Source organism: Carassius gibelio, chromosome A19, assembly GCF_023724105.1.
Source record: "Carassius gibelio isolate Cgi1373 ecotype wild population from Czech Republic chromosome A19, carGib1.2-hapl.c, whole genome shotgun sequence".
Classification (NCBI taxonomy): Eukaryota; Metazoa; Chordata; class Actinopteri; order Cypriniformes; family Cyprinidae; genus Carassius; species Carassius gibelio.
The window spans coordinates 16,050,719-16,070,879 of NC_068389.1; the positions used below are offsets into that span (position 1 = coordinate 16,050,719).

The 20,161-nt window shown below is 35.3% G+C and overlaps 2 long non-coding RNA genes across 8 annotated transcripts; one reads left to right on the forward strand and one right to left on the reverse strand.

Moving 5' to 3' along the window:
• The first annotated feature begins 7,588 nt into the window (after positions 1–7,588).
• On the forward strand, positions 7,589–13,862 carry LOC127935255 (uncharacterized). Of its 2 annotated transcripts, none has more exons than XR_008148042.1 (4): positions 7,589–7,819; positions 8,127–8,465; positions 8,650–8,762; positions 13,023–13,862. It is a non-coding gene; the product is annotated as an uncharacterized LOC127935255 (long non-coding RNA). The 2 variants fall into 2 exon arrangements; XR_008148043.1 differs by having other exon boundaries at positions 7,597–7,819; positions 8,395–8,465.
• Positions 13,863–15,916: 2,054 nt separating this feature from the next.
• On the reverse strand, positions 15,917–20,072 carry LOC127935254 (uncharacterized). Of its 6 annotated transcripts, none has more exons than XR_008148038.1 (9): positions 19,949–20,061; positions 19,802–19,854; positions 18,980–19,336; positions 18,683–18,795; positions 17,643–17,751; positions 17,408–17,497; positions 17,230–17,293; positions 16,695–16,932; positions 15,917–16,627 (listed from the first exon to the last, which is right to left on the reverse strand). It is a non-coding gene; the product is annotated as an uncharacterized LOC127935254 (long non-coding RNA). The 6 variants fall into 6 exon arrangements; XR_008148041.1 differs by having other exon boundaries at positions 18,980–19,050; positions 19,808–19,854; positions 19,949–20,054; XR_008148037.1 differs by having other exon boundaries at positions 19,802–20,072.
• Between the last annotated feature and the right edge of the window lie 89 nt (positions 20,073–20,161).

A 20,161-nucleotide genomic window follows, 5' to 3' on the forward strand; every position in this document is an offset into this window, starting at 1 on the left:
ATTTTACCATATGCATGTCATGCTGTTATAAAAAAAGGTTTATTTTATTTTATTGCAGTATACTTAGATAATAAAGGTAGCTGATTTCTGCATTTTGCAAAGAAGAAAAAATGCTTGCCATTTTCCTGCAATGAAGAACTTGCTTTACTAACAAATAATAAGAGAACTGCTGTTTTCAACCAGATGATTTAGTTTTTATTAAGGGACCACTGAAAGAAGAGGTTGAAAAGTGAAAATTAGAAAAAGAGCTGACTGCTCAGACACAATTTGGTCAGAAGTTACATAGGTACATTTGATTAATGCAGTCTCTGAGTGTTAAACTTTCAGATGATTTCTGGAACAGTGCCTTGACAAAGGAAAGCAATGAAATGGAGTCTGTCGAGGAATGGCAAAGCAGCAAACACAGCTGCAGAGAGAAGAAGAGGGAGGGGCTGATGGATGTTCCCCTCCCCTCCTGAAAGAGAAGAACACACTTCAGCATGGTGAAAGACTGAATCAAAGCAGGAAAAGGTGAATCTTTCACTTGAGACTTTTCCTGAGGTTGAAAAGAACATTATGAAATGCAAAACTCTGGCAGAAAGCAACCAGAAGCCAGACTGAGAAGAAGCAGAGAAACAACGGAGACCGTACACCACAACATCAGGTCTTTGAGTGCCATCACAGACTGACGACCCAGTACAACAGCCCAGGCTGATGATCTAACCAGAAGGACTTCCATCCCTTCAGTGCACAGGTCCTGCAGATTCAATGAACACACAGAGACTGCTTCAAATTTAAATTATTTTATTTCATTATTTTATTTACTATGTTTTAATCTTGATTATTCACTGGTCTCACAGCACTTCCTTAAATTCTGTGTTTTAACTAACTTTCTCAATCTGCTTTTCAATAGGTACCAGTCCAGCCTCATGTCTTAAAGAAAAAATAATAACTTTGACAGACAGAAGTGAGTACTTGACTCATCAATCAGATAAACATGGAGCTGGATTTGGCATAGTAAGACAGTTTCATTAAACAACTAGGGGGAAGTGCATAACTGAATACTTGACAACAATGCTGAGTGCTTTGGGAAAGAAGAAAATAAATTAATAAATAAAAAAGGGTATCCTGATGAACAATAGGAAAAATATATATATGGTTGAAAAAATAGAAATATTGGTCACTCCATTTTGTTTTAAGGTAATTTTCTAAGATAAAACTGAATAAAATAATATTGAATAAAAAATTATTCCAGAGATCCAAAATCATGTAATCACATATACTGTCATCACTGGGGATAACCAGATGGAAATGTAGATGGTCATGGATCCAAGATATGCAGAGATCTCCAATCCTCTTCTCAGAGTCGCTCATGAGCAATAACAAAAAAGTATTTCACTAAACTTTAAATTAGACAAACACATGACATTTGAGAAATGATAATTGGCTCTCTCAAATGCTCAATGCCTAGGCCTAAAATTCTAAACAAATTCATCTAGGAGATTTTGGAAAAAGGAAGGAAAGGAAGAAAAGAAAAGTTTTTGGCAAAAAAAAAAAAAAAAAAAAAAAAAAAAAAAAAAAAAAAAAGGGGGAGTGAAAGTGTGTGAAAAAGTATGAATGATGGTGTTGTATGGCATGAAAGAGAGTGTCTGACGAGACACTGAGGCAATTCAATCAATTTGCCCAAACAGCTGCATACAAATATGAATGTGGGCCCACAGGGCAAACTTATGCCCAGTAAAATAATGACCATGGATGTATTTGGTTAAGTTTCCTGGTCAGTACCAAGGTCTTTGTTGTGGCAGAAATAAAAACAGTGCCACACATGCGCAGCGTATAACATGGGAAGGCAGAGCAAAGCAAGCTTGCTCTGTCCACCCCACATCTAACTTTCTTTTCAGCATATCATGATGGAGCTGATTGTGTCAAAAGGATGATATATTGTCTTTCTGACTGCTAAAATAAAGTGGGTTGAGTGTTTTCCAGGTCAAAAGGCATATACTACTGAGCAAAATAGGAAAATATCCAGTGATATAATGGAACTCAGTTTACAAAACAAAGAAGATAACTAAATAAGCAAATTGCTGAGAATAAAATTGAAAGGAATTAAAAAATAGTAAAGACAGCACTGAAATTGTGAAAACTCAAAAAGGGGCCAAGACAGCCCTCAACCCACATTACATTTCCACAGGTCACACCAAGAAGGACGACTAGCAGATGAACAAATAAGCATGCTTGATAACACTAACAAAAAACTCTGAAGTTTTCCATTTACAGGTGACAGCAGTTCCAGTAAAGCCAAGGAATGCTTCGCTCCGTCAAAGAGAACCAGTGAGGGTGCAGTAATGATCTCAAGAGAGCCTTGCATTAATCAGCAAATCAGTTACAGAGTGACACCTGAGTTCACATCTCTAACCTTAAAATACCCCAACCAGCTTCAACAACTCCACACAGCATGAAGTGAGGGATGAAGGGCGTGCTAGTAACGACCCACCCTTGCCAACGAGGGAAAGACCATTGCAACGACTCGCAAAGAGTCTCCCTGGTGAAGATGGAATGAGAGAATGATGGGACTGCTATTGAGATCAAAATACTTGGGTGCAGATATGAGCCAACAAATAGAAAAGAAAAAGTGGAAAGATAATGTCAAGTAATGGTAGATGAAGAATTTGGAGGTTATTAGAAGGGAAATATAGATGTAGGAAGATTTGAAGGGAGAATAGAATGAAAGGAGCAAAATAGAAAAGCTCAAGATTTGTAAACTGAAGAAGGAAAAGTATGTGTTATGTTTGGGGGACAATGCTGTATTTATAGAAGGGAGCATTTAATGAAGTAATGATCAAATTGAAAAGGCTAAGAATGGTAGATAAAGAAAATGTTGGAAAAGACAAAATGTAAGACTGGTTCGATTTACAGTTAGGAGCATGTGGAGCATAGTTTATAACTAAATTGGGAAAGTTTTTAGGAATTGCATTATTGACAGGAGATTTACTATTTTACTGTATACTTCCTATATTGAGGTCACTAGTCAAAGCCACAGCTAAGCAAATTAAATTCAAAGATGTCAAGAAAATGGGAAAATGATACATAAAGTATCTAAGCTGAAGATCAACTCTTATAATATTGTGATATTCAATGTGTGATGTGATGTAGGTATTTGTATGCCTTTTATACATAACTGTGATAACCAGGCAAATGCTGAACCAATTTCATGTTAATGCTTTTAACAATGTCTACTATTAAAGAGGGGTTAGGGAGACTGGATCTTTTACTCACTCCTTGTCAAATTAGGAGGGAGATGTTTGGTCCAGTAATCCCTCAGAGTGGAATTTCATAATCTAGTCACTGGTGATAATACAATGTGACTTATTTAGTCACTAGGTAGTGTAAATAATATGACTGGATTATGGAGTAGCACTCTGGATAAGAATAATCAAATGTGAGACTTATTAAGTCTCAAAGGGGAGAATGTGGAAGATTTTTATTAGTAAGATTTTAATCAATCAAGAATAATCAATGTGAATCTAGCCATTTTTGTTGCTAGTTGTTTTTCCATTATAATCCTATGGGAAATGGATAGAAAGGAATATGCTTACGTGCAGGAATGTACAGGGCTAATGAATAACATATGGTTAGACATACATTAAGGACCTCGACCTCCCCTCCCTAGGGACTTAGGTAAAGTGTAATCTAAAGGAAAAGTTTTACCATGTGGAACCGCCCTGTATAGGGTATATCATGAGATGCAACCTAGCATTCGAGAGAACTTCTTGCAACAAGCTCTCGACTTTGTTTTGCTTAAAATAAAGTCTTTTCTTCTGAGAGAAAAATCCCTGACTGAGTTTGATCCTTGGGAGAACTGGCAAAATACACCACAACTTCTAAATATAGGATGGAAATGGGACACTGTCAAATGCATGACAGCAACCACACAGCATGAACTATTCACTTTTACTCATCACAATTAGACATTATTATTACATGTATTTAAACACAAGCAGCACCAGTGTTTTGGCCTATGCTGGCCTTTTCAGTGTTTAATAAGTTGTACAAGAACATCTGCAAAACCAATATCAAGCACTAGCTCTAATTGAGTTTCTTAAAAACTCACTAAATCTTAATAATAATAATAATAATAATAATAATAATAATTATTATTATTATTATTATTATTATTATTATTATTATTATTATTATATGGTTTAGAAATACTTTTATATCATTTTCAAGAAAAAAATGTAAAAAATAATGATGATAATAAATAAAATAAAGTGTAAATACATTTTAAATTTACATTTTAAAGTAAACGTTTTTTATCATTAATTCACAAAATATATTTTGAATGAGTCATGAGTTTAACTTGGCAGACAAAAAAAAAAAAAAAAAAATATATATATATATATATATATATATATATATATATATATATATATATATATATATATATATATATATATAAAATTTATTTATCATCAAATTACTAAGCATGGATGCTTAATATGCTAAGATTAAGATGCTTCATAAATAAATAAATAAATAAAGCCAGTAGCTTTTATGATCGTTGAGATATTAGGACAGATGTTTTACTTGACAAATTACAAAACAAAACAAATAAACAATTAATACATGAATTCATTCATTCGTTATAGAAAGGCTGTATTTCAAGTCAGTGTATGCATGCATTTTTAATGCATCTCTGAATAAATTAATAAATAAGATGAAAAATGGCATCACATTTTGCTGTAGTACAGCTATGGAAGCTTAGGAGCACTTGCCAGACTCAAGTAATCAGTATTTATTTTTTTAATGTAACATGCCAGAGAAAATTCTGTCTCAATAAAAAAGAAAAGGGCAGGAACATGTTATTATTACATGTCAATCATTTTAGTACATGTACAGCTCTTTTGCATTCCTTAACTGCCATCTATGTAATAACACCCTTCATGAGCTCAGTGCCCTCTCCTTCATATATTCAATTCAATGGCCTTTGTCATTTTTAATAACACACTGAAAGCATCAGTGGCTAATGTGGCCTTCATTGTGAACACTTTCATTAACTGTTCTCCTCTGGCATCTCCATCCCTCTTAAGCTCCGTAAGATCCGCTGAGGGACTTATCTCAAATCCCGCTCGCCACGGGAACGTGCCAGGCATTAACAACTTCTCTCCCTGTCATAAATCTGCCAGGTCATTTCAATTAACATTTGCTGAGGTGTCCCAACGCCTCGTTCGCCGCCGAGAGTGGGCAACTCTTATCCCACTCTCTAAAGGTTGCATTTGCCATGCCTGGCTGTATGTGCCAGTTTCAGTCTCCATAAAGAGCAGTCTTTTTCTCAAATGTGGTATTCATCATCTGCATAAAATGGGTTATGGATGATACAATTAGCATTGTGTCCTTGATCAAATTCCTCAGATTTGTTTTCTGAAGTTTTCACTGTTCATTTTCGATGCTGAAAATCAAGTCATGCATAAAATTAATGCAAATGTGCATTTGTTTTGTGGCAATCAATTGCACTTTAGGCATTTATTAATTGTTTTTTTTTTTACTCTTGGAATATTGGAATATTCAGGGAAGAATGCTGTTTTTATACATATTTACATTTAGTCATTTATCAGACGCTTTTATCCAAAGCGACTTACAAATGAGGACAATAAAAGCGGTCAAAACTAACATGCTAGGTGGTGCATTAGAAAAGGGGCTCATCTCCTGTTTCCAAAATGCATCACAAAGTGCTTGAAAAAGCTGTAAACTAATTCCACATTGCACAAAGTGCAAACAACCTTAAGCCTGTTTCACACCAATGTTTAAGTTTTTTTTTCAAGTTTGTAGGTGTCAAGGTACAGAAACCAAATAATTAAATGTAAAATAGCACTTGATAGTCTTCAATGTAAAAATGAAATATACAATCAAACCTATACAGTTTTGCTATGTATATCCAAAATTATATCTGGTGTCTGAATAATTTTTGGTTTGACTGTTAAAACTACAAAGTAATTCAGTCAAGAGCAGTGAGTGAGTTTCTTTCTTGGATTAACATCAGCAGCCAGTAGCTAAATTAGGCGTGGTCACTTTAAGAGACGATGAACGCATCCAATATAATACACATCCCATTTTTCCTCAACTGTTTACTTTCACTTAAGAAATAACTGACAGTTTTTTTCGAGCATAATTTCCAAGGTGGATATTTTGACACATTTTGTATGTATTTGTTGGCACAAGAGCAAAAATAAGCAAATTTGATGTTCAAGTGTTTTGAGACGCCTTTCTCTGCTGTAAGACTTAAAAACATGTGAAAAAGATAAGCTTTCGGGACGATGCGCAGCAGTGTATTTATATATATATATATTTTTTTTGCTTTGTAAGTAATTCATTGCCTAAAATCTGCTGTGGAAGAAGTACAAGTAACCTTATTTTAGTAAATAATCATTGTTTTTTTGCATTTCACATTTTAAAAGGTTTGCGTTTAATTAACTGTGAATTAAATGTTGCAGACTTAGTTTAGGGAGGATAAACCTGCAACACAAGTAGGGTGTATTGATTGTTTGAGATTTATGACTGATTAAGACAGATCAATAGAGAGAGTCTTGCTGTCGAGGTCAAAAAAAAAAAAAGTGCAGCAAAGGTATCTAACTGAATGAACCTATAAAACACACTTTTTTAATGGAAGAAAGAATGTGTGAGGAACACGAAAGCCTACACATTCACCGTAAGATGTAAAGCTTAACACCTCTATTTTTGTGTCACTTAAAAAATTAAGTGTCTTGTCAAAACAGTGGCAACCACACTGACAAGCTCCTATCAACTAGTCTGTCAATCAGTCCATTAGGCCGTGCGGATATAATTGCAAAGCCTGGTGAACTAGCGTCTTCTCTGGTTTTTGATAACTTGAGCAGGCAATACAATTAAACAGCTAAATCTAATAACACCAGAGTTTTCATGCAGCATGTCATGTAGACAAGAAGCAATCAATGCTCACTGCCAACACAGACTGCCATTTACAATGCCAAAGTTCTTATTTATAATGACACAGCATCTTCCAACTGAAAATTACAGGTCACGTAGGACAGAAGGGGAAGAATAAAAGCTGATTTACATGGTATGCAGCAACAGTGATTTTCCAGTACATTTTCAATAGAAGAGATTTGGCACAATGAAGCATGAAAACGAAAGCAATAGTCCTGCCACTTCGTCATGCATACACTTCGACAAAAAAAAAAAAACAATCTTTCCATGGCCTCCATGTGTTCTTAAACTATCAGAAGTTATCTGAAAGCAATTAGCTTTTATACGGTCCAAGATCAAGGAAAATATAATACTTGTTGAAGGTTTTCTGAGCTCTGTGACATTTTAAGAAATAAATTGCATTTGATTTTGTTCATTTTAACATCAAATTGAAGTAATAGCTGCATTTTAAATGCATGAGTAGGAATCCACAATTTATTTTATTTTTATATATATACCGCTTATGCAATACTGATTGTGTCAAAGCAGCTTAACAGCGTCAAACTGGAAAATAGTTTGTCAATAATGCAAGAGGACAATAACAAAGAATATTTTTCCAGCTAAAGTCAGTTTGGTGACGATTCACTGAAGTCATCATCCAGTTCAGCTCCCTTCCGAGACTGTCCTCCTCTTAAAAACGACCACATAGGTCGTTTGTGCAAGCAGCATATTACGACCTATTATTACGTTTTAAAATCAAGCGCCCTCTAGCGGCCGTATTACGACAGTCTCGTTTGTCGGGTGTGTCGTCATCAAATGACCTTTGACTGTCGTTACCATCGTTACCACCCAAAAAAAGGAGGCGTGACCCAACATCTTACCATGCGTTGTTGTCCAGGTTGGTAAACAATTTTATTTTATGGTTTATTTTTTAAGGTACTGTTCTGATTGTCTGCAATTAATGTCAAAGTAAGTGCAGTTTGACGTTTTCTTTACAAATATGTTGTGAATGCCAGTGAACGAATGTGTGGCAATCGCAACGAATCTGAAATGACCAGTGACCACAACACTTACCATATTTTTTTTTTTACCATGATAACTGTTTTACTGTGGTATTTGTAGTTAAAAATCATTAACCACAATGCCATGCCTTTAATACCTTTTTGTAATGTAATTGTGATTCAGTGTTTTTTTTTCTTTTTCAGTTTTGCAGTTTCTTCATATCACATACATCTCCAGCTCCTACAACAACATTCAGTGTCCAGCAGCTCTTTATGATGCTCTCTCTCTCTCTCTCTCTCTCTCTCTCTTTCTCTCTCACTCTCTCTCTCTCTCTCTCTCTCATTTTCGTTTCCTATTTTTCTGAACTGTAATTCATAAATAAGTCACACATATTTTTCTTTCTTTCTCTTGTTCATCATGGCATATTTTCACAGCTCAGAATCAGATTTTGATCAGTTCTTGTATTAACAGGGAACTTGTACTCGAAGCTCAACTTGAAGAAGTTTCCAGTGAAGATGAAGTCCTTCAAAGGTTCGACACAGGTAATGTTGAAGATATGTAGTTATAACTGATTTACTTTAATTAATTTATCCTTACTTTATGTTAATAACCTTCCTTATAGTCCTTCCTTTCAAATATTTTGTTCACAGATCATTTCTAACACACTGTCTAAACATGTATGTATTAAAACAACAACAACAACTTGTTACTTTTTCTTTATTCCAGCTGAAAAGGAAGACCATGGGCCTGTCAAACCTTGTTTGTGGAGAGGGATGAATTTGACCATCTTGTGTGTTTACGGAGAAGACCAAAAGCTGCTAAGGCAGATATTTCCAGAGGTACGTCTGTGTTGATCTGAGCACCTCGACAGAACTTTACTGCAGTTACATTTTGCACCGAATTTTATGTTTTTTACTTTTTTAAATACCTCACTATGGAGTTAGAAATGTGTCTTTATTACATGCGAGAAAATAAAAGATCTGAGAGAAAAAAAAAAGTTTGAGAGAAAAAGTTATCACACTGATAGCAAAAAAACATTTCATGAGAGAAAAAAGAATATTTGAGAGAAAAAGTTTTCATGCCAATAGCAAAAAATAATAATATTTGAGACTAAAAAAAGTTTTGAGAGAAAGTATTTTCTCATAGAACATAAAAAAATATACATTTGAAATTTTAAAAATTACTTCTGAGAAAAAAATCTCTCTCAAAATACTTTGAAAAAAAAACTCTCAAATATATATTTTTTGCTATCAGTGTGAAAATATTTTCTCAAAAAAAAAAAAGTGTTTCTCTCGAAACGCTTTTCTTTGCTCTTGATGCAATTTCTTGCTCTCGTGTCAGGATTTTGCTTTCACTGTGAGAATTGTGTCATGGGCGGGGCCACGTTCCTATTGGCCAGTCGGGTGAGCATCGTCTTGTCTTGGGAGTCGAACTGAATCATTACACCATTGTTCGGTTCACCTGCATAGAGGCCGCCTCTGCCTTATGGATAGTTAAGTTCAGCACGGACACTCCAATGTTTGGGTAAGATGATGACACACAGCTGGCTGAGCAAGTTCAGTATCACTGAAGATTAAACATTAAAAATAGCACTCATATTCATGAATGAATGTGTATTATATTATTTGCTTGCTAATTGCTAGTAAAGCTAACCAGCCATCATGCTAGGTAAACTTGCAAACTCACCTGGTTTATACTATGTTTAAATCAAATGCCAAATTAATGTTTTGATTTAGATAGTTTCACGCCTTATTTAGTGAGTAGTGAGCAGTGATTGATATACCGTTTGAAAGTGTCCCACCTAGTTTTGTTTAAAATAGTCTTTGTATGGTTGTTGCACATGTTTAGCTACACTGCATGTATAGCTCGCAAACTCAGCTACACGGGGCTTATTCTAAATATTTTTTTACCATCTAGCTGAGGTCTAGAGCTGACAAGGTAAATTGCAGGTCTAGGACTAACTCTTACATTAGCAACCCACAAATATGTTTGTGCCTGTACTGTCATGGTAATTATTTTTTCTTTTAAATCTTTCAAACGGTATGTCAATCACTGTCTAACGTTAGCTGTAGGGTTGCCACCTTCCATGCATACTAACGTTAGTTGAAAGTTGTGCGGGAGGTTGTAAGAACAAGCAGTTACTTTTCAGGTGCTTTGGGGCTAGCAAGTGCAAAGGTAGAAACTAGCTCACTACTCACTAAATAAGGCGTGAAACTATCTAAATCAAAACATTAATTTGGCATTTGATTTAAACATAGTATAAACCAGGTGAGTTTGCAAGTTTACCTAGCATGATGGCTGGTTAGCTTTACTAGCGATTAGCAAGCAACAGTGTTGGGGCTAGTTACTCAAAAAAGTAATATATTACATATTACATATTACTCTCAAAAATAGTAATGCCTTACTTTACTTTATTACTCCCTGGAGAAAGTAACTAGTTATATTACTAGTTATATTACTAGTTACATCTTTTTTTCTTAATTACTCTATGATTGCCTGAGATGCATCAGATGGAGGGAGAACATACAAAGGAGGAGTGTTCTTTAGGGTCTTTATCAGTGGCGGCTCCTGCCAAATCTCTCAGGGGGGGCAAATGTTTGCTCTATTAATGAGGATAGGTCACCCATTCAATTGATAAATTAACGGGTAGTTAAAGATGTAAAGGGAACCGAACTACTATAGTATTAATTAAAAATAAACTGACATTAGGAATCAATCTCTTGCACTCCTTATTTTTCTATATCCGTGTTAACACTATACAGCAGCATATGAAGACTAACACCAGGATGTAGTTTTTCCAAAAAATACTTTTTACTTTTCGATTTCAGTTTAATAAGAAATAATTGAAGTCACATAAATCACTGTTTACACAACTCACTTATATTACTGCTCGTCAGTACACCTGTTCTCTAATCAGCGGTTAATTCCATCAGGTGCCTGATTTCACATAGAGCAGCTGTTACTACACAGAGCCGTTATTAACTGAGAAGATGCGCAAATCCACGTTCATTTTCAGCGTTTATTGGCACGGTTGTATAAACATATGGTTCACGCACCTGATGGAATAAACCGCTGATTAGAGAACCGGTTTTACTGAGATGCGCATTAACGAGCGGCCGATCGTGATCGGAGCACTCCTACAAAATAATTACTGAATCTCCACCCGTCGAAACTAGCTTTCTGTTGCTGGGAACCTTCCTCTGAAAAAGAGCTTGCCGTTGTCGACGCTTCCATTTTTCCCCATCTGTCTGAGCGTGCCGCTCTGCTGCCGGCTGTCGACCAATCAGTGATGGTAAATGATACCTCGTGCCAAACCCAGACCAATCACTGTTCCATTCACGCCCTCCTTCCCTTCCCTTCTGTTCTCTGTGTTGTGTGCCTTGTGTGTGATGAAGGTGCTACTGGCAAATGTAACGCAAGTAACTAGTTTGGGAAAACTGTAATAATATTACCATTTTCAGACGAGTAATGCCTTACACTACTAGTTACTGAAAAAAGTAATATTAGCGTTACACCCAACACTGGCAAGCAAATAATATAATGCACGTTCATTCATGAATATGAGTGCTATTTTTTAATGTTTAATCTTCAGTGATACTGAACTTGCTCAGCCAGCTGTGTGTCATCATCTTACCCAAACATTGGAGTGTCCGTGCTCACTGCTCAACTTAACTATCCATAAGGCAGAGGCGGCATCTATGCAGGTGAACCGAACAATGGTGTAATGATTCAGTTCGACTCCCAAGACAAGACGATGCTCACCCGACTGGCCAATAGGAACGTGGCCCCGCCCATGACACAATTCTCACAGTGAAAGCAAAATCCTGACACGAGAGCAAGAAATTGCATCAAGAGCAAAGAAAAGCGTTTCGAGAGAAACACTTTTTTTTTTTAGAGAAAATATTTTCACACTGATAGCAAAACATATATATTTGAGAGTTTTTTTCAAAGTATTTTGAGAGAGATTTTTTTTCTCAGAAATAATTTTAAAAATTTCAAATGTATATTTTTTTATGTTCTATGACAAAATACTTTATCTCAAAACTTTTTTTAGTCTCAAATATTATTATTTTTTGCTATTGGCATGAAAACTTTTTCTCTCAAATATTCTTTTTTCTCTCATGAAATGTTTTTTTGCTATCAGTGTGATAACTTTTTCTCTCAAACTTTTTTTTTTCTCTCAGATCTTTTATTTTCTCGCATGTAATAAAGAACCAAAACTCACTCCATACCTCACGACCCCATCAGTACAAACCCTGTGCTATGTCAAAGTATTAATAATTCAAACAATTTCAGCAAATTCATATGATATTGTACAAGCGTACTCTCCAGCTTTTCCTCCTGCTGTCATTGACCATCGCCTCAGCTCTCATGCAGACTGTGTCAGGAAATGCTGTGTAACTTGTCATGTGACACAAAAGGGGCCGGTTGCGTAAACATAGCTATTATGTTAAGACTGTGACCAACTAGCAGTTAACCAAGAGATAATCATATTTCTTAGTAAAATTGGACCAATCTATGTTTTTGTAACTGACTTTAAACAATTATGACAAGTCTAGAGTAAATCAAATTATATGGCTAACTTTTTTAAAGATTAGTTTAAGCAGTTTATGCAACCGGCCCCAGGTCTTTAATTTATTTGACCAAATTAGATCATTTAAAGGTGTTTACAACAAGAACAATAACTATAATGACTATTTTAGCATCGCTACCAACAAATTATAAAGTTCTGTTTATTATTATACACGCTGCAGTTATGTTGTCTTTAACCACTAGCCCGTTGCTAGGGGGAAGTCGTGGCTTAGTGCTTAGAAAGTTTGACTCTTAACCATAAAGTTGTGGGTTTGAGTCTCTGCCCGGCAATACGACTTTTTTTGCGCTGCCCCCAACTGCTCACCGGGCACCGTAACATAAATGATCCCCACTGCTCCGTGTGTGTGTGTTCACTGCTGTGTGTGTGCACTTTGGATGGGTTAAATGCAGAACATGAATTCTAAGTATGGGTCACCATACTTGGCTGTATGTCACGTCACTTTCATTTGTTGTCAATGTTTTAATTATTCATCATGTTATAAATTCAATTTTTTCCTGTCTTGCAGGATTTCTGACAGATTACTGAGTCCTTCTCCATCAGCTCTCCACAATAGCAGCCCTTCCAAAAGCATCCACATCACTCTCTCTTGTGTGGCACATCTGCTCTCAGTCGTTAGCATGTCTACTTGTATTATTTCTCCTCTAGTCAACACTCCCATCTCTACTGTGAACACTCCTGTCACTATCACCATCCCACCTACTGTATTCTATATGCCATATATATATATATATATATATGTGTGTGTGTGTGTGTGTGTGTGTGTGTGTGACCTTTAAGGTCATTTAATGATAGAAATGCATTTTCCAGCTGAAAATGATTTATAAAATATAATTATTAATAACCGTTTTAGTTTGTCTTGCATATGTTCACAACAGAAGCGATCAGTGATTACAGGAGATTAAGAGGTAATCATGTGAAATATTAGTCTTAACAATATTTTTCTAATTAGTTAATCACTTTTAAATGAAAGAAAAGAATATGATTTCAGCTGGTGCCTTGCAACTCCTGGTTTGTAAAAATATTATTTGGCATTTTATAAACTTCTCTGCAAACAAATTGACAATTTTTATTTATTTATTCATTTTTTTTATTTTATATATATATTTTTATATTAGCCAATTTAGTTTTAAAGGGATTTTCTATTACATAATTCTGTCTGTACCTATTAGTTACTTTATCAATCAGTAATTTTTAAAAGTTGTTATATTTCACAATAATATATTATTTTTTTGTTTTTATTTCTTCATAGTGACAAACTAGAGAGAAAGAATGGTGTTATTTGCATTGTTTGTCTGAAAAGTTTGACATATCAATAAACACTGATATGGAAATTACTAAAAAAAAATTATCCCTGTGTTTTTTAAATTGTATTTATTTATTTATTTTTATTATTATTTTCCTTTTTTTCTGTAGTTTAACTGGTAGAGCTAAAAATTGCAAGATTGTAAATACATCTCCAAAAAACACACAAGTGATTAAATGTATACATTTAATACACTATAAATATATAAATATAATATTATTTTTTCATACAGTATATGCAAAAATGTTGAGCTTAAATATTGTACATTAATATTAGGGTAAAGAATGTGTATAATCGCAAATATGAGGCCCTTGTTTGAAAATAAATAACTGTAATCAACAAATCTATTGCTGAATCAGGTTTACCCCACAATGAAAATCCGTCATTTTAGTTTTATATTTAGTGGGTGAAAATAAATTCACCACAAGAACCCGGAAAAGCCTGTCATGAATGGCCGTATATGGACAAGTAAGGGTGTCGCTTCTGCTCAACTGGATTTTCATTGGCTTTGAAATCCACTTGGCACTCGAGGACTCGCTGTGACTGGACTTTCTTTTAGCCCAAATTAAAAAACGTTTAATGTTGCAAAGTAAATTTTGCTGTAATTATTACGTCAATAGTACCTTCAGTTAACAATGGTGCATTGCTATATTTTGTGAAATTACCTCTTTACCGAGATCCTAACCTTAAACCTGAACATAACTTAATTGAACTACAAAAAACAGCGCCATGACTTTCACTTTCCATCGATAGAATGGCTAAGGCTTATGGGCAATGTAGTTTAAAATGTTTAATAATGAAATTGTGAAAAATACTTCTTTTTTTAAACAAAGGGATATCTAAGCATGTTTATTGTGCAAAGTTATATGACATATGTGAGAGGCAGGCTGACATTTTTTATTTTACTAAGAGTACTTTTATAAACACATGTATAGCACTTTTCTATGAATGTTTGAAAGCTGTGCCAAACATTATTTAGTAAACATAGCATAATGAGTTGTCCTACCAATTTTCTTTTTGAAACTATAATCAGATTTTGATTTACAGCCATTTGGAATGTTAATTGTTTTGCTCTTCAAGGGGACTCTACTGGGCCCCTGGGGATGGAAGGGCAGGAAAAAAATGCACAGCTCTATTCTCATCATTGGCAACAAACTGTTGAGACACATTTTGTAGGTTGTCTTTTCAAAAGCATACCATTATGTAAGTTGGAAGTCATAGTTATCTTAGAATTAAGACACCAGAAAATCAACATAAGTGCCCATTTGGAAAGAGCTCAATTTATTTCATAAGATCAAGAGCAATAATACAGTACTAATAGTAAACAAAGACAACAAATACATATTCTGACATTTCATCAGACAAGGCCAATGTGTCATTCAGTAAGACAATGTGTGACAGTGTGCAGTTTATGGTTCCATACAATTCATGCAATTTAAAGAATCATAATATAAAATACCTAATTCATAAATCTCTGTAAAGAATGTCTCATCTTTGTCCTGCTCAGGAGCTAGACATCAGTAATGTGCATGAACATCTTCATTATAATACAGAACAGGATTCATGTTGATCTTTCCTTGATTCATCACCTTCAGTTGTGCATGAAGTCCATGCAGTCTCTTCTAATGCAGCTCTTCATCTAACTGAATTTCATTAATATTACTAAATGTTCATGTCTTCATCAAAACAACCATGGTGATTATATGTGTTGTTTACAAAATTAAATGGTGTATCTACCAAAAAACCATCTCTAGTACAGAATATTCACCATACTTGATTATCCAACACCATACGCAATATTTTACTAGGATGCAGCATAAAGACAGATAAAGAAGCATATTAAGACAAATTATATTCAAGTGAAATAAAAATGGGTTACATTAAAACCATTTTATTTTAATCAGATGAAGAAACCCAGATGAAGGCATGGTGAAATGTCTTGAGCACCAAAGAATCACATCCAGTTTCCTTCTCATCAGAGCTCTCCTGGTTTTCTTCAAATCCATGTCTCTATCATGATCTTCTTCAATGTCATAAACAATTTGCAATTGTTATCCAGCACAACAATACAACTGATGAACAAGTCATGTGACCAATTCAAATCAAATCATTTTATTATCACAATACCATGAATGCAAGTATACAGGTGGTAAAATGCTTTTCTGCAAACTGCAGCATGACAAGTACTGAATATATTTGCAACACATATACAGTATCAAAAATATAAACCGTATACATAAGAGCTCAATACAGGTAGAAAATATAGTGCAATACTATACTATACAGAGAGAACAAAATGAAAACAATTAACAACAATCACTGTATACTGTAGATATACCTCTGCCCACTGCTCCGGGTGTGTGTTCACAGTGTGTGTTCACTGCTCTGTGTGTGTGCACTTCGGATGGGTTAAATGCAGAGCACAAATTCTGAGTATGGGTCACCATACTTGACTGTATGTCACGTCACTTTCACTTTCAGTACAGTATGAATTAGTGCAAACAGAATATCAGGTTGCAGAATAATAGTGAGTCAGAGTCCAGTCAGTGTAGCTGATAGAGTGCAGTGCACACAGTATGAGGCTGCTGGTGTGTGTATGTGTGTGTGTGTGTGTGTGTGTGTGTGTGTGGTGTTACTGGTACGAGTTCAGTTCAGTCTGATTGCCTGTTGAAGGAACTTGTTTTGCAGTCTGCTGGTGCTGGTTCTGTGATAATGTCTGTCTGATGGTGATGTTGAGAGCAATCCATGGCTCGTGTGGCTGGAGTCTCTGACGGTCCTCAACAAAAGAAAAACCTTGCGTAGATGTCCTGGAGAGACAAAATCATTGTGTCAATTATATATTATTATTATTTAGAATTGTTGTAATGGACATACCATTGATTCCTGTTGAAGGTTGTTGGAGGTATGGGCTCTCAGTTGTGAAGTTTCTTTTATGGCCGTAACATCTGTGCAGTCACACAGCTGTTTGGGAATCCAGTCTTCACAGTTTCAGGCTGCAGCGCTGCATTTGGTGACCATTGACTCGTCCATCTCTGGCCTCAGACCCGCTTCTCTTTAGTCTGGAGTGAAGACAAATGTTCTCAGTACCAGCTTTCCTTCTACTGCAGTCTTTCTGTACAAGTAGAAAATAATAAAATAAGTCATAACAAATCAGTTATGTATTGAAAACTCATAGTACATATGAAGACTTCAGATGCAAAGGCATCTAAGTTCCACCTGAAGTTTTCTTCTAAAATTCTTCTTAGAAGAACATTTCATACAGAACTTAAAGGCTTTTGCATCTGAAGTCTTCATATACAACACATCTCGTTCTTCATTTCTCCATCAACTGACTTCATCCTCCTTCAAAAACTGTAAGTCCATAAGAAAAATAGTTTTGGTGAATACAGGTGCAGGTGTCAGTACTCACCATATTCAGTCATTTTCTGCCCAAATTCCAGAAATGATGCCCTGATGATTTGTTCATTCTAGGACTTATAAAAAGATGTATATGTGAAAAATGATAATTGCTGACTTGAATAGAGATCAACATCATATGCTGTACTAATGCATTGCTTGAATACAGACACATCAATGGGGATGAGCACCTTTTCACTCTTTTCTGTTTGGGCACAATAGAGCCATGTTCATTCCTCATCCCCAACAGGACTGATGTTCTTTGTGTTTTTGCTCTTCAGCTGTAAAACAAAAATATGTCTATTAACCCCATGTTTAATTACTATTGCTTATTACATATGAATTAAGACAGATATAATTAAGTAAATTCACCAAAAGATTCAGGTTAGAGGATTAAATGAATATTGATTACAATTTTCTACAAACCTTTCTTGGAGAGGGCTGATCATGACAGGAACTTGCTGAGCCACACTAGTAGACGTTCAGTTGACAAACCTGAAAGAGGCCATCATGCAACCATCCGCTCTGTTTGTACCTTACAACAGAGCAAGAGAGAATGTGTGAGTGAGTGGAGAGAGTAAAGGACTAAGATGAAGACAAACAAGCAAAGAAAGGCAAAATCTTGCGTTTGAGTTTAACAAAATGAGAGGGAAGAAAGCTGTATCTTCAAGCTATATTATTCTCAATTATTTTCTACACTATAACATGCAGCAGGATTGTTGTAAGCAGTTTAAAGACCTCTTCATACCAAGGATGAGTCCATACTTAATGACACAGAGGAACAACATCAGTGGAATATATTTTCCAGCTGATGAACATTAAACAGCCAATCAAAATGCACATTTCAAAAGCTTGATCATTTAAAGTGGCAGACATCAACGTCGCTGCAGTGTGTATATTAATAAACATAACTTTATCATTGGTTGATGTTGGTGTGGATGCTAAAATAGTTATTGTAGTTACTATTCTTGGTGTGAACAGCCTTAAATGATCTAATTTGGCCAAATTAACTGAAGATCTGATGTGTCACATGACAAGTTACACAGCATTTCCTGACTTGCTTTTAAACAGACGTGTTCAATTAAAATCAACATGGAAATAAAGGCAGACTGTGAGGTGCGGACAGATATCATGTACTGTTAGAACGGGTTAAGACGGTGCTAATAAAGAATACAGTGGACTCAATATAAACTTTAGGATATAACGCTCTGACTACTTAAAATGGACACAGTCTGCATGAGAGCTGAGGCGATGGTCAATGACAGCAGGAGGAAAAGCTGGAGAGTACGCTTGTACAATATCATATGAATTTGCTGAAATTGTTTGAATTATTAATACTTTGACATAGCACAGGGTTTGTACTGATGGGGTCGTGAGGTATTTAAAAAAGTAAAAAACATAAAATTCGGTGCAAAATGTAACTGCAGTAAAGTTCTGTCGAGGTGCTCAGATCAACACAGACGTACCTCTGGAAATATCTGCCTTAGCAGCTTTTGGTCTTCTCCGTAAACACACAAGATGGTCAAATTCATCCCTCTCCACAAACAAGGTTTGACAGGCCCATGGTCTTCCTTTTCAGCTGGAATAAAGAAAAAGTAACAAGTTGTTGTTGTTGTTTTAATACATACATGTTTAGACAGTGTGTTAGAAATGATCTGTGAACAAAATATTTGAAAGGAAGGACTATAAGGAAGGTTATTAACATAAAGTAAGGATAAATTAATTAAAGTAAATCAGTTATAACTACATATCTTCAACATTACCTGTGTCGAACCTTTGAAGGACTTCATCTTCACTGGAAACTTCTTCAAGTTGAGCTTCGAGTACAAGTTCCCTGTTAATACAAGAACTGATCAAAATCTGATTCTGAGCTGTGAAAATATGCCATGATGAACAAGAGAAAGAAAGAAAAATATGTGTGACTTATTTATGAATTACAGTTCAGAAAAATAGGAAACGAAAATGAGAGAGAGAGAGAGAGAGAGAGAGAGAGAGTGAGAGAGAAAGAGAGAGAGAGAGAGAGAGAGAGAGAGAGAGAGAGAGAGCATCATAAAGAGCTGCTGGTCACTGAATGTTGTTGTAGGAGCTGGAGATGTATGTGATATGAAGAAACTGCAAAACTGAAAAGAAAAAAAACACTGAATCACAATTACATTACAAAAAGGTATTAAAGGCATGGCAAATGTGTTACTTAACTAAAGAGTACACAATAAGCACAGTTACTGTGGTGAAAAGCATGGTAACGTGTTTATACTACAAATACCAAAGTAAAACTACAGTTATGACGGGAGATACATTGAGTTGTGGTTACTGAGGTTTTATAACACGTGACATGGTTCAGCGACATGTTACTATGGTAAAAACATGGTAAATGCGCAACTTTTACATGACCTCTTTCCACCACAGGCGAATTTCAAACGAATATCACAATGAAAACTAACTTTATAAAGCTGCAGATTTCGATTAAATGATTTGAACGTCAAACTGGTTTAATAGGACATACAGTGTCCAGTATCGATTTGAAAATAAAAACTCATATTATTCATAAACGATCGACTACTTTATGAGACGGGAGAAAACCTTACCTGTACATGTCTCGAAGTCATCTAAAATCCATATCATCAAAATCCACGAACATCTGGGAGAGTTTAAATCAAACAATTCAAAACGCAAATAGCAAACATGTTAAAATAAACCCACAATGCATTTAGGCGAAAGTTCATTTATCATACCTCCTGTTGCCAATAGGGGCGCTAATTTAGAGAACGCTCGTGTGGGTCGTATTTATGGATAGTGACAAACGACCCATACGGTCGTATGAGTTGGAGGACTTGTTGCCCTTCCAATTGTGTATGTGCTATCAGTCAAGCATCCCAAACTAAGCAAGCCAAAGGCGACAGTGTCAAGGAACCAAAACTCCATCGGTGATAGAAATGGAGAAAAAA